This window comes from Schistosoma haematobium, chromosome 6 (genome assembly GCF_000699445.3).
Source record: "Schistosoma haematobium chromosome 6, whole genome shotgun sequence".
Lineage (NCBI taxonomy): Eukaryota > Metazoa > Platyhelminthes > Trematoda > Strigeidida > Schistosomatidae > Schistosoma > Schistosoma haematobium.
The window spans coordinates 3625910-3641451 of NC_067201.1; positions in this window are offsets into that span (position 1 = coordinate 3625910).

Genomic DNA, 15542 nt, shown 5'->3' on the forward strand with positions numbered 1-15542 from the left:
AAATTATACGAGAAGAATATCAACGACGAGGCCTATAATTTATGGACGACCTTTGAACGAATCTTACGTGACCTTGATAAGTATTGACCAATCAGCAAACAATGAGTATAGAGTAAAAATATATTATACAAAACCAAAGTGGATACACTTCTTATACATGGCTCGAAAACTTGTCAAGATTAGGAAGAGGTCCAGAGGTTTTGAAATCGTAATGTATACGGTAGAGGAAATCACCCATATGGCTGCATTATAGTAGGCCTCTGGAGCCATGATAATGTTGCAAAAACTCTATCAGGCTCAACTACATAGCTTCAAAATTGTTTGTGTACATTCGGTTGTTGGGTCCACAAATTGCCGCTTGTGGGCAACGACATAATGCACATAACCAATACTATGTAGCTATCTGTACGCTATCCAATCATCCGTATATATTTTAGTACCCGGCTGAACCCAGTGTTATTGGTGCTTTTATTATCCAATTCGCAACAATTGTCATAATTTGCCTTAGTCTCAATCTGGATTGATCGAAAAATTCCTATTCTAGCAGACGTTTTCCTCCAACACATCAAGAGACAACATCGCGGCAGTCTTCACAAGGTTCACAAGTCATTTTATTACCACAACCATAAATAAAGGAACTTTATAATAGTCCCATTTGTTGTAGCTCCTTAATTATCACTTTTTCTCTAAAAATCCGCCGTGAATCGATTGTATATGAGCATTAGGTACTGAAATTGGCACTATGACCCTAAGATCCTTCAAACATTTCTGATCGGCTCGTCCATAAATTATAGTCTCACCGAAATAACTACAAAAGATGCCTATGAATTAAACTCCGACTGATAAAATAAAGAATCAAACTTTACCAACACGTTTCAACTGATGACATCATTTAGAATGAGGTAATTTCAGTCAACAAAGATAATACAATCTAATCTATTCGATTTAATTTGTGTACCTCTAAAAATTCCACATATTCCATAAAAATCCAATATGTTGATACAAATTTGACATTTATTCAACTAATAGAATATTTCTTCATCAGTATTATTACTTATTCACTACTGATATTGCTCAGTTCAATAGTTTATTTGATTACATCATCATTACACAATTTAAAGCAACCAGAACCGAACTAAATAGTTACATTGTCACATATGCGGTCCTAATCCTTATACTCAGGAACAGTAATTGTGACATGTGCTACTGAGATCGACAAATACAAGTAGTATGTGTTCTTAGTTAAAGTATTAGTGTTCTATATGATGGTGATTTTTAAAGAGTTTGAATAAACGTCATTTAAGTTTAGATTGATATCATGAATGAATGAATGTTAGGCCTCCATTGAAAACTTGGAAGCACTAGACAGCCGTCTCGTCCTAGTATAGGACTCCTCAACAGTGCACATCTATGACCCCGTATGATGGACTCGAACAAAGGACATCTCGTTTCGTGTGCGAACGCTTAACCTGTAGAACAGTGATCCAGCATCCAACGGTGTTAATGTCTAGCTTCAACCAATTTAAAACGTTGCACGACCGTCGACCACCGTTGTATTCAGTGAGTAACTGCCTCACAACAGACATAGTTGAAGTCCACGAGCCACGGCTTCCCAATGGTGGTCTAACATTGATCCATTCGTGATATCAATCTAAACTCAACAATCTCCACAACCACATACTGATGATTATTATTTGATTAAAAAATTGCTTTGCTATCATTTTATCATCTTATAGAGTTATGATCTGTTTTGTTTAAATGTCACAGGATTTCAAATCAAAACATTTGCAAATGATTTCTGTGATAAATGTGAACGTTTCCATGGTTTATGCTACAGATATGAAAACGACCGAGAATTAAGTCGCAACAACAAAAGGTAAGTACTAGAATGAATTATAACAACTCTCCTATAATCAATTTGTTTAACAGACAGTATTATTCGAACAGTAACCATTTGTCTATTTCTTTATAATATTATGATCACCATCATGTCTGTATAAATGTGTGTACTTGAATCTCATTAATTGTCTTGCCTTTGCATTACCTTACTTCGCTTGGCCTCGTTTAGCCTTTGCCTTGCCACACTTGGCCTTGACTCGATTTGACTATAAATCCATCTTTGTATTCGCTCGCGCACACATATTCGCCTCTCTGCTCCAACTCGCTCGATGTGTTTGTAACTTTGTTAACTGTGCTGTCCAATAATAAACTGTAGTCGTCGCTTCATGTTACCTTCTGAATTCATACACCGTTGGTATTTATTTAATAATAGTTATCAGGATGATTAATAAACAAAGCCTAAGAGATTATCTCGAAGTTAATCTGTAGTGAAGGAGAACACAGGTGAGGACAACCGAATTACATTCAGCACAAAATTACAGTTACTTGGCAAAATAGAAAAATCATACTATAATACTTAATTTGCAAAATGTTCACAAATTGTCTCGAAATTCGTTGTTCTTGAATTTCCATACTAATTGCTTCTTATTACTCTCTTCCTTTCTTGATCTTCCCAATCCTCTGCTGCCAGACATTACATTCTTGACTCGCGTCATATACTACTCATATCAATATAAGTAGCACACACCATAAAGCCACTACAAAGTAACATACAAATCCAGTGTATATGTAGGTAAGTAAAACGATTGCACTGAATCAAGTTGTAAAATATTGGTAGGTGAAAGACTAGTTTTCTAAGAATATTTGTTAAGTAGCATAACACAATAAGTTGAGATACTGACTCAAAGTACATTCAATAAGTTTATAAGCTTAAAGAAATATTAAGGAGACAGTTCCTCTAGTTTTAAAACATTTTAGTTCAATACAGGGCTGCTATTTACGATATCGAACAATAAGATATATGCCTGGAGTAAAAAAAATAAACCAGTTCGGTGAATGTAGAAAATCTCATTGTTGAAAGTATGCAAATTTAGTTAACTCATCCCATATAGCACGGATATAATTTAATCCTGTCGATATCGAGTCATTTTCAGTCTACGTTTAACTAAAATCGTAAGTAATACATTTTCTTTGCAATTTTTAGACACCTACATTACAACATACCACATTGTACGAACATTTCATGTACCTAAATTAATGGGTACTGTGGTTGTTAAAAGGGACATTAGCGCCGTGAATTCCGAAGGAACTCGGCTTTTACCATAAGGCATCATAACTCTTCTAAATGAAGACCTTCTAACTCCTAGGGCAGAGTTTAAATGGTTTGAATTATATTTTCTGGTTGGCGTTTTTTTAGCGAGTTAGTTTCCTACAGGATGGAGTAGGTGACCACATGACCAGACCTCTTCCTTTATCCGGGCTTGAGACCGGCAGTTGCCCCAGAAGGGCTCCAGGCGGAGTTCTACATTACAACTAGTTAGTTAGATTGGTCGTTTGAAACAATATACATGAAATATAATCAAAGATTATTAGTGGTGAACATCTTAACCTATTTTACATTGTAGACACTTTAAACATTCATTATCTAAAACTTGAATTGTGTATATAATAAAAAAATTGCTAGGTCCCCTGTTTTACCAGAGTCTTACGCTTATATAATGTCTATATCCGTATTATTAAAAAGATTTTCTCTACACATAATTACTTATTATTATTATTCATTTAACACTTCTATCAATTCAGTTTATATGTTAATAGCATCCATACTAGCTGTGTTTACTCCATCGGTTATACACTTTCTTTTTCTACATGCCATTAATCCCTCATCGAGGAGCATAGGCCGCCCATCGCTTCCAATGTATAAAGCTATAATATAACACATCCATACGATCATACATCTTTTGAAATAAATTTGGCTGAAAAAAGAATTATCTACTGAATTATTCGTTTGGTAAATTATTAGGTAATTTAATGAGTGAATTCATGAGTTGATTTGAGCTAGACTGTCATGGAAAATTTAGAAGTACTTGACGACGGTTTCGTCTTAGTATGAGACTCCTCAGCAGTGCTACTACTACAATTCCCACAAACTTTCATTCTGACAATAATTATCATGTGCTCATTAGTGACTGGCTTCAAGATGTGGTTCCTGGAGTTCTAGTAAGTAGATGTGACAAGTAAAGTTCAATCACATCTGTTGTGAAGCAAATACTTACTGAAGATAATGGTAGACAGTCACGCGATATCGTAGATTGATTGAAAATAGACATTAACACCGTTAGATGCCGGCTCACTGGTCTACAGATTAAGCGTTCACGCGCGATTTTGGAGGTCCTGTGTTCGAATCCAACATACGGGATCGTGAATGAGCATTGCTGAATCTCACATTAGGACGAGACAGTCGTCCTGTACTTTCAGGTTTTTCAAGGTTGTATAGCTTAAATCGACTTGTGAATTCAACCTGTTAAATTACTACAATTCCCATAAGTACTCATTCTGACCACTTATTAGGTGTTTTTTTTAGATTATTCCATACGTAACACATTTTTTAAAGAGTTAATCAGTGCGAGGAATCTGTTATCAAATATTATTATTGTTATTTCAGAATTTTATATGGATGTAAATGCCCATACAATACAGTTTCGATTGATACTAACCTCCTATGGAATAAATCATATATCAATCAATCTAAAACATTAGTCTCCATTAATAGTACACAAATAATCAACTATATGAGTGATAAAGAGAATAGTGGCTTCTGTCGAGGTTTGCTAGGTAAGTCTAGCATTAATAGACATAATGATAATTGTTCCATGTCTCTTACACACTAACGCAAATATTTACTTTAAACATTGTTAACGTTGATTGGATGACTTATTCAGTATACAGTGAACCAGAGAATCATAAAACCTATTTATATTGGATAATTTTGATGTTTGATTATATTTCCTTGAAAAAGCTTGAACCAAATTGCCAGTTGATTTACTTAGTTACACCTGTTATCCCTCATCGAGGAGTATAGGTCCCCATCAGCACTCGCCATCCAATCCTGTCCTGAACAATCCTTCTCATATCCGCTTCCCACTCCCGATGTAATGTGTTCTTTCACCTTCCACTTTTCCGTATCCCTTCACGATTCAAAGTTAGGGATCGCCTCGTGATGCAGTTTGGTGATTTTCACAATATATGTCCTATCCACTTCCATCGTCTTCCCATAATTTCCTCTTCAATTGGAAGCTAGTTTGTCCTCTCACACAGAAGGCTCTTACTGATGGTATTCGACCAAAAGATGTTGAGTATCTTGCGTAGACAATTACTGATAAATACTTGTACCTTCTTGATGATGATTGTAGTAGTTCTCGACGATTCAGCTCCGTACAGTGGAACTGTTTTGACGTTTGTATTGAAGATTGTAACTTGAATGTATGTTGACAGTTGTTTTTAGTTCCATATTTTCTTCAATTGTAGGAATGCAGCCCTTGTGTAACGTTGAAATTACTTCAAATTCATTCACTGAAATTTTAAAAATACATCTTCCCCTTTTAATCAACTTTATGTAACCATATTTCAATTTCTATGCATAATTGCAAAATAAGTGGTCCATATGTTCGAATAGGTTGCGATATGTCACTTACCATAAAACTACATTACATTTCTAATTTTAGTTAATTTGTTATATTGGTCAGATAGTGTCGCTTATCTGACATAACTGAACTGCACTGGTCACAGCTTCTTATTAGAACTCTAGGAACTAGTTCCAGAAACTTTTCGCTAATTGAATATATGATCATTATTAGTGCAGATGGTCTATCGAGATTGTTTAATTTCATGGTCTACATCACGAACTGACCTTAATTAGAGAATCATTGATGATCAGGATCCAGTAATGAAATGGGCACTGCACAGGAGTTCCATACTCGGATTGGTTTCTGAAGGATTTTCTAACTAAGGTCAGTCTGTGATGCAATGTACGAAACTGAACATTCTCGACAAACCCCTCACAGTTTAGTTTAAGATCTTTCAAGAAACATACATTCTAACAATATACAAGGAATGAAGTGAGCAGAATTAATATCTGAGGATGATCAAGTTGCAAATAAGGAATGTCAAAGACGGAACGTCGGACTCAGCGGTACATTTTGCTTGTTTTAAATGGTTTTGTTTTAAAGGAACATTGTTGATTATCACTCGCAAATGTAGACAAGTAGCTATCATATCTCACCTATTAATAAACATGTTCATCTCTATGTATATTTAGGATTTTATCTTTTATCAGCAAACAGGTTTACAAATGTCACTGTTTCACTAAAGACATTTGAAAGAATCAAGTTCTCAGAAATCCAAAAAATATTGAATCAGGAAGGAAAAAGGAACCAATTAGATGTATTAAGAATATCTAATAGATTCGATACGTAACCATAATTCCGTTGAACATGTAGTCAGAGATCAGATGACTTGAATACTTAGACACTCATTATTGAGTACAATGCAAATATAAACTCATTTTTAGATCAATAAGATAACGTTTCTTTTTTGGCTTACTATGATTCGGTTAAACGAATCGTATGATCAGTCCCTACTCTTTCCCTATCATTAATGTATTTCATACAATGTTGTCTTAAAATAAATCGGAAATAAAAAACCTTATATCCTTGATTCTATCCCTACAAAGTAATTATTAAGAATTGTTCCGTCCTATTTTATCTCTTCTTCCTATCAATCTTCACACTTTAGACTGGTCATGTTACACTGAGAATAATCTAATGGAAACCTATTTGTCACAATATCTAGAAGTTCAATACTTTCATATTTTAACGACTTCATTGATGTTATTTCACTCTTAAAGTTGGCTTCATTGTCGTTTAAGTATGAAACAACTTCGAATTGTTTATCATGAATCATATTAAAAACCGTTAACTCAATAAAACAAAGGTATCATTACATCCATAGTATTTTCTTTGTTACCCTTTAACAAGTCTCGAAAGACAGGTGCACCGATAAACTGTACACATTCAAAACAATTTGATACTACTTAATACTCCTTATAAATTAACAAGAATTCACAGTAATGAGCTAAAGGTGTTCTCATTGCTTTTCTTCAAATCTATGTAACCTTTTTTTGATTGAGATTATGAATCCATTAATGTTAAGCCACCATTAAAAACCAGGAAGCACTGGACGGCCATTTAGTTCTAGTGAGAGATCGTGACCAGTGGAACTAATCAATATCAGGTAGAAGCAGGTATCTACTTCAGATAATGGAAGATGGTCCACTTTTGATTGGTGTTACATACTACTTATAACTGTCAACATAAGTATCATACAATATATATATATTTCAGAATAATAATAATTACAATAATAGTGATAATAAAGTTCTTTTGAACACATTTACAGTAAGGGAGAATAAAGAAAGGTATTAAAACATTATTTTCTATAAAGCAAGTGGCTATTAGGATTCAGTAGCTGATATGATGGGAAGAAAATTCAATTTTCGATTGATTTACTCATTATCAGTTTAGTTCAAGATTACTTCTATTTTGATTCAATCTAATGATTACTCAATGTATACGATATTCTTGTATTCCATTGACATGAACTATGCTCAGTATGTGATTGCATCCTAACTATTAATCAAAATGGGTGTACAATCGATATATAAATGAGTGTATTTTCTACTAGAGTCGTCGTCATCGTCGTCGTGTTTTTGGGTTAATAACTCATCACTTATACCAGACTTTGTGTTCTTACTTTCGCGTCGTGGGAATTGCAGAGGTCCCTCGTTCCGAGTATAAATGATAAGCGTTTCCGAATTGACAATTAGCGACGACCAGTTACAAAAAGTAGCATTAAAAGAGCCAAGACAATAAGCATTCAAACGACAAGTTATAACAGTAGCTAAGTGGATAACTCGATGGAGTTTAAAGTGAATGATATTGGTTTTGAGTTCCGGAGTTAACATCAACTCTGCGATGCAGGTACATCCAGCTGAAGAGTCCCAAATAGGATGAAACACGCATCCTGGATTTCACTGCTAGCCACCATCCATTTTTGTTTATAATGCCTGTAACTAAAAACGTTCTCAGAGGCAATCCGGACATATAGCAATAATAGACTGCACTCATCAATGGGAAGATTCAAGCAAACTATACCGAATGAATTGAAACTAATAATAATTTTATTGTTAAAGGCCTAAATATTTTTCATAAAGATAAATTGGGAAAGGATGGCTAAGCATGATAAAATAAAATGCTGAAATTGAAATGTAATATAATCAGGGGGATCGTAGAAACAGAAATAAACCAGTGGGGGGGGTAAAAGTTCTATAAAGAAGATAGAAGGTGAAGTAGATGACTATGAAGGAGGAAAAGTATGAAGAAGAAGAAGAAGAAGAAGAAGAAGAAGTAGGAAGAAGGAAGAAGAAGGAAGAACATCACAAAACATCGAGACCCTTTTGAAAACATTCCTGACATCTTAATTCATATTGGAAAATTCAAAACTATGTAATTTACTTTAACAGAACATAGAAAATTATTTTACATTATCTTTAACCTGCTATTAGTATTAAATCTATCATTATCTCTATTATCTCTATCATTATAAAAACGTTTAAGATTTGAAGACCGATTGACTAAATGAAATAAAAACATTTCTAATATCAATTTTGATATTATGGTAAACAACTATTAACTAAGTAGAATGATAGTCATTACAAATCAAATAATTATTGTATTAAAAAACATCTATTTTTTCCCCATAATAGATTGATAATAACTAGAGGAACATTGAAAACTGCTGAGCATAAAACAACAGTCTCGGTGTAGTATAGGAATTCTTAACAGTACCAATCGATGGTCTCATATAGGATGGATTTTAAGTGATGAGCATTGTAATATTCACTTAGTTTTTTAATTGAGATTATGAATCGACTGATGTTAGACCACAATTGAAAACCTGGAAGCGCTAGACGGCCATTTCGTCCTATTGTAGGATTCTTAACAGTGCTCACTAGTAACTAAATTCGTGAGGGAATTCTCAGAGTTCTAATGAAAAGCTGTGATCATTGAGACTAATTCGTGTCAGGCAGAGATAGGTATCTACCTCAGTAAAATTTAAGATGGTCGCGCAATTTCGTGGATTAGTTGAGGTTAGATATTAATGCCGTTGGATTCCGACTCAGTGGTCTAGAGGCTAAGCGTTTGCGCGCGAGACTAACGGCTCTGGGTTCGAATCCCGCGAGCGGGATCGCGATCGCACACTGTTGAGAGTCCCATACTAGGACAAGTTCTAGTGAAAAGTAGAAAGGAATAGTTTTATCAGCTTAATATTCCTTCAAAAAATTTTTTCTTTCATATTATCAAGTTGGATGAAATAATTCGGCTTTTGTTGACATCAGAATACAAATTAAAAGGAAAATACATTGAACAGATGAAATGTGGTGAGCAGTGGGATCTAGGACGCATGTTTCGTACTATTTAGGACAGGTCAACTGAAGATGCCTGAATCTCAGAGTTGATATTTACTACGAGACTCGAATCTATTACTATTCGCTTCAAAATTCAGCTCGTTTTTCATCTATTCTATATGAACTTTTATTACAATCGCTATATCAAGTCAATTTATACAGCATGCACATATTCCAACCAAGAGTGATCAAATTTCAGTCAAAATATCAATAACAGAATAATCCAAACCATTTGAAATCTAATTATGGTAAAATAAATCCATCTTTAAGCTGATTTCACTCTCCAATCTAAAAAATGTAATTAAGTACATTCTAAATTACAAGCACTTACACGAGTTTTAGTGTGCTGTATTGAGAAACAACAAAATAAACGTTAGATTGATTCATTGTCAATCATTCAAATAAATCACTGATGATAGTTCTTCCAACAATTTACTTACGCCTGTTACTCCTCGTCGACGAGCATAGGTCTCCCATCAGCACTCGCCATCCAATCCTGTCCTGAGCAATCCTTTCCGGTTGTTTCTAGTTGATATTCATCCTTCTCATATCTGCTTTCAATTCCAGACGGAATGTGTTCTTTCGCCTTCCACTTTTCTGCTTCCCTTCACGATTCAAAGTGAGGGATCGCCTCGTGATGCAGTTTGGTGATTTCCACAATATATGTCCTACCCATTTCCATCGTCTTCCCATAATTTCCTCTTCAATTGGAAGCTTGTTTTTCCCCTCACACAGAAGACTCTTACTGATAGTATCCGGTCAATGGATGTTGAGTATCTTGCGTAGACAATTATTGATAAATACTCGTACCTTCTTGATGATGATTGTAGTAGTTCTCGACGTTTCAGTTCCGTATAGTGGAACTGTGTTGACGTTTGTATAGCATATTGTGACTTGAATGTAGGTTGACAGTTGTTTTAAGTTCCATATGTTTTTCGACTGCAGGAATACGGATCTTGCTTTGCCAATCCTCACATTTACATCTTCAATAGATCTTCCTTGTTCATCAATGATGATACCCAAATACGTGAAGGATTACACATCTTCCAGAGTTTCATCATCATCAAGTGTAATTGGGTTAGTGTTCTCCGTGTTGTATTTGAGGATCTTGCTTTTTCCTTTATGTATGTTGTGGCCGACTGTTGTTATGGCTGCTGCTACACTAGTTGTCTTCATCTTCATTTGTTCGTGTGTATGGGATAGAAGGGTTAGGTGATCTGCGAAGTCCAAATCTCCTAACCGATTCTGAGTTGTTCATTGTATATCGTGCTCTCCCTTATATGTCGAGGTCTTCATAATCAAGTCAACCACGAGAAGAAAGAGGGAAGAGGAGAGTAGTAAGCCTTGTCTGACTCCGGCTCTTACTTGGAATACATCTGTCAGCTTTCCTCTATGCACGAACTCGCACTGTATTCCGTCGTATGAGTTCCGGATAATATCGTCAATTTTCTCAGGAACTCCATAGTGTCAAAGAACGTTCCATAATGTCCTCCTTCCTGCACTGTCAAGTGCGTTTTCATAGTCAAAGAAGTTGATGTATAGTGATGAGTTATGTTCAACTGATTGTTCGACGATGATCTGTAGTGTCACAATTTGGTCTACTTGTAGCTCTTCTAGTGTTACTGCTGGTCCTAAGCCCGGGTAAAGGAGGAGAGATGGGTATGAGGTCGTCAACCAAATCCCGTAAAATAAATCTTTCTAAAAAACGTCAACCAAATTAGATAAATTAAATTATGTCACTATACATTTCAACAACTTGCTTAGATGTAATTTAAGTCATTCAGGTAAATATTTCACAAGAAAATTCAACTGAAGACAATCTATCGGTTTGGGGGATTTGTAAAAATTATAGAATTTTTGTAGACTTTAGTTAACTTAACGAGATAAACTAAATTAGAAAACATGGAAGCACTAAATAACCGCTTCTTTCTGTTATGAAACTCCCCATTAGTGAGTATCCATAGCTAGTAGTGTTCAACCATTTCTGATGTATGACAAATATTCACTTCAGACAGTGAATGACGACTTGGTAATGTCGTAAATTTATTGAAGTTAAATATCAACACCTCTCAATTCCGGCTCAATAGGCTAAAGACCAAGAATTTACGCACGTGAGTGATGGTTTTAGGTTCAGTTCCCGAATGTAAGGTCGTGAGAGTGGACTGATGAATAGTCTTACTCCTACTTTTAAAGTTCATATTTCACAATCATACAACGATGAACGACTAACCAGTAAGGAGCAAATGCACCTTTTGGTTTTCAGACAAACATCTTACCTACACCACAAGTAACACAAGTTAGCAAATACCAACCAGGCTTTCTAAATCAGTGCTATGGTTTCGTCCGACATCAACCCTTCGGGGTTAGTAAGGCTTTCAAGATAAGTATAGTGACCGACTTACTTAATTACTTCACTTCACATCGCTGGTTCATTCGTAGACACTAACCATTCCTATCACAAAAGTTTCCATTTAGAGTAAGAGAAATGCATCGTAAGCATGCTGACATTGTTTCTCAAGGCGATCATAAGACTCCACGTTCTTCACAAAAATAGACCATATCATCTGTTCATCTCAGGTCGTTAAGTAAAACTCATGGTAAGAGATCAACTCTTTAAAAATTAAGCGTAAAATGTTCTACTTCTAGGAGAACACCTTCAACAAATTAAATAATGAGAGGATGATGATGAACATCAGTTAAGACTGATAGTCCTAAAAACAGTTCACTATTAGCTTTAACTTGATCAACAACACCAAAGTAGAGAGCGTTCATATAGTTTCCATACTTCATAGATACGCTTTTCAACAACAAACATTCCCATAAAACTTCTTTGTTAAACTAATTTATTACTTCTGTACACTTACGCTACTTTACACTTATTCTAACGGTAGATTACGTAATACAATTTAATGCAATTCAAATAAGTTAACCTCCTGTATATATACACAAGTATTCATTTTTGATTGATCATCGAAACCGGTTAATGAACAAACAATCATCATTCGAATTGAAAATAGTTTCAACGAACCTTACTTACTTACTTACTTACTTACTTACTTCCCCTTACTTACTTACTTACTTACTTACTTACTTACTTACTTACTTACTTACTTACTTACTTACTTACTTACTTACTTACTACTCACTTACTTCACTTACTTACTCACCACTTACTTCACTCACTCACTACTCACCACTCACTCACTCATCCTCACCTACTCTCACTCACTCACTACTTCACTTCACTCACTCACTCACTACCCACTCACTCACTCACTCACTCACTCACTCACTTCACTCACTACCACTCACTCACCCACTCACTCACTCTCACTCACTACTTACTACACCACTCACTCACTACTCACACTCACTTTCACTCACTCTTCACACTACTCACCTTACTCTCACTATCACTCACCACTCACTCACTCACACTCACTACTTACTTACTCACCACTACTCACTTCACTCACTCACTCACTCACCTTCACTTCACTCACTCACTCACTTACTTACTCACTTACTCACTCACCACTACTCACTTCACTCACTTACTCACTCACTTACCTCACTCACTCACTCACTCACTACTCACTCACTCACTCACACTTACTACTCACTCACTCACTCACACTACTTACTCCACTTCACTCACTCACTCACTCACTCACTCACTTACTCACTCTACTACCACTACTCACTCACCACTCTCACTCACTACTCACTACTACTCACTTCACTTACTTCACTTCACTTCACTACTCACTCACCTCACTTCACTCACTCTTCACTCACTCTACCTTCACTTACTTCACTACTCACCTACTCTACTTCACTTACTTACCTCACCCACTTCACTCCTCACTTCACTTCACTCTCACTCACTCACCTACTCTCACTCACTTCACTTCACTCACTCATCTCACTCACTCACTCCTCACTCACTTCACTCACTTACACCTTCACTTCACTCACTCACTTCACTCACTACTTACTTCACTTCACTTACTCACTCACTTCACTCACTCACTTACTTCACTTCACTCACTTACTTCCACTCACTCACACTTACACTTACTCACTACTCACTACTCACTCTACTCACTCACTTACTACTTACTTACTCACTCCTTCACTCACTTACTCACTTCACTACTCTACTTCATCTCACTCACTTCACTTACTTACTTCACTTACTTACTTACTTACTTCACCACTCACCTTACTTACTTACTTACTTACTTACTTACTTACTTACTACTTACTTACTTCACTTACTTACTTACTTACTTACTTACTTACTTACTTACTTACTTACTTACTTACTTACTTACTTACTTACTTACTTACGCCTGTTACTCCTAATGGAGCATAGGCCGCCGATCAGCATTCTCCAACCCACCCTGTCCTGGGCCTTCTTTTCTAATTCCATCCAATTCTTGTTCATTTTTCCCATGTCTATTTCCGTTTCCCAGCGTAATGTGTTCTTTGGTCTTCCCCTTTTTCCTTGGCCTTGAGGATTTCATGTGAGGGCTTATCTTGTGACGCAGTTGGGTGCTTTCCTCAATGTTTGTCCTATCCACTTCCAGCACTTCTTCCTGATTTCTTCCTCCACTGGGATCTGCTTTGTTCTTTTCCATAGTAGGTTGTTGCTAATAGTGTCCGGCCAACGGATTCAACGAACCTTACTTTTATTATTATTATTATTATTATTATTATTATTATTAGTAGTAGTAGTAGTAGTAGTAGTAGTAGTAGTAGTATTGGTAGTAATAGTATTAGTATGAATTATATCAACTCTGATTGATGGGAAAAATGTTTTATTTCTAAAAGAATCTCATTTCCATCTGAGCAATATATATGAGCATTCTAAATAAACATATAAAGGTTAAGAGTAAATACTGCAAAGAGATTGAAAGTTGAATTTACATATCTAAAATCTAAAATTGAATATAAAATATCGCTTAGTAACTGATTGTTTTTGTTTGAAACTCGTCATTTATTCATTAAAATTCATCAAAGTTACTAATCCTAGATCACCATGGTAACCAATTTTTTTTCAATTCATGACCTTTATCCATTACATCTACTCTTTTCCTTAATTTTACATGTTGAATGAGAAAAAAACTGTTAATAATAATCATTAAAATACAATGAAGAACTAGTTATTAGCAACAATTTAAGTTACAAATCAGAAAAATGCTTCTCCCCCCCCCTTCTTCCGGCCAAACAAGTTGGTGAAGTCTAATAGGTCCTTCTGGAGAGATACAGGCCACATCGAAGCACAGTACAACTACAGATGCTAGAATAGCTGTTTTTGCAATCGGTTGGAGTTTGCCTCATGGGGAGAAACCCCATACATTCCATGTACCAATTTTGCTAATTTTTTGTCATTTTTCGATCCAGGAGTAATTGTGCTGTGATTCTTTGTGGGTATCGGTCGAGTGAGTGATTAGCCCGATCTCTACCACCCGGGGTACCGTTCACGTCAGATCATGGGACTGAGTTCCACTATCCAAGAGGCACGATGAGGACGTGTGAGTCGGGTTTTGCCTGCCATAAATCGGAAAAATGGGTTATAAAATTCATGTTCCTTTTTCTATGACATTGATAAATCTTCTAATTGAACGTTTGATTCGATTTCTTAAGCTCTTTTAGTAACCCTCAGGGTAAATGTACACGGCAACTTAAACATGAGAGAAAAGACGGGAAATATAGAAAGAACTCTTTATTCAAAGGTTAGTTTATGTACAGGAAATCTAGGAAACTTATAATACTTCAGATAGACTTGGGCCTATGAAAAGTTCTGGAACCCTTCTAAACATAGAAGCAGGTTAGGCAACTATTCAATCAGAAATGTGACACGTGACTTTTCACTTTTTAAATGTTTCTGAGAAAATCCTATTGAATGCTGATTCTATAAGATGTTTCCCATTGTTTTCAAGGCCCTCTTGGGCTATATTCAAGGAAATTTCTGGGTCTTCCCAACAGATATAGTGTTTATTTACTGCTGAAATCTTAATACTACACTTAAAGTGATTTGATATAAGTAATAGCTATGTGACCAAATTAAACTGAACATTCTCATAAGTTTCAGAATATCTGACTGGGATTCATTCTATTGTCGTGATACACGATGCAACTAAATAACTATACACCAGGTTCAATGTTGTTT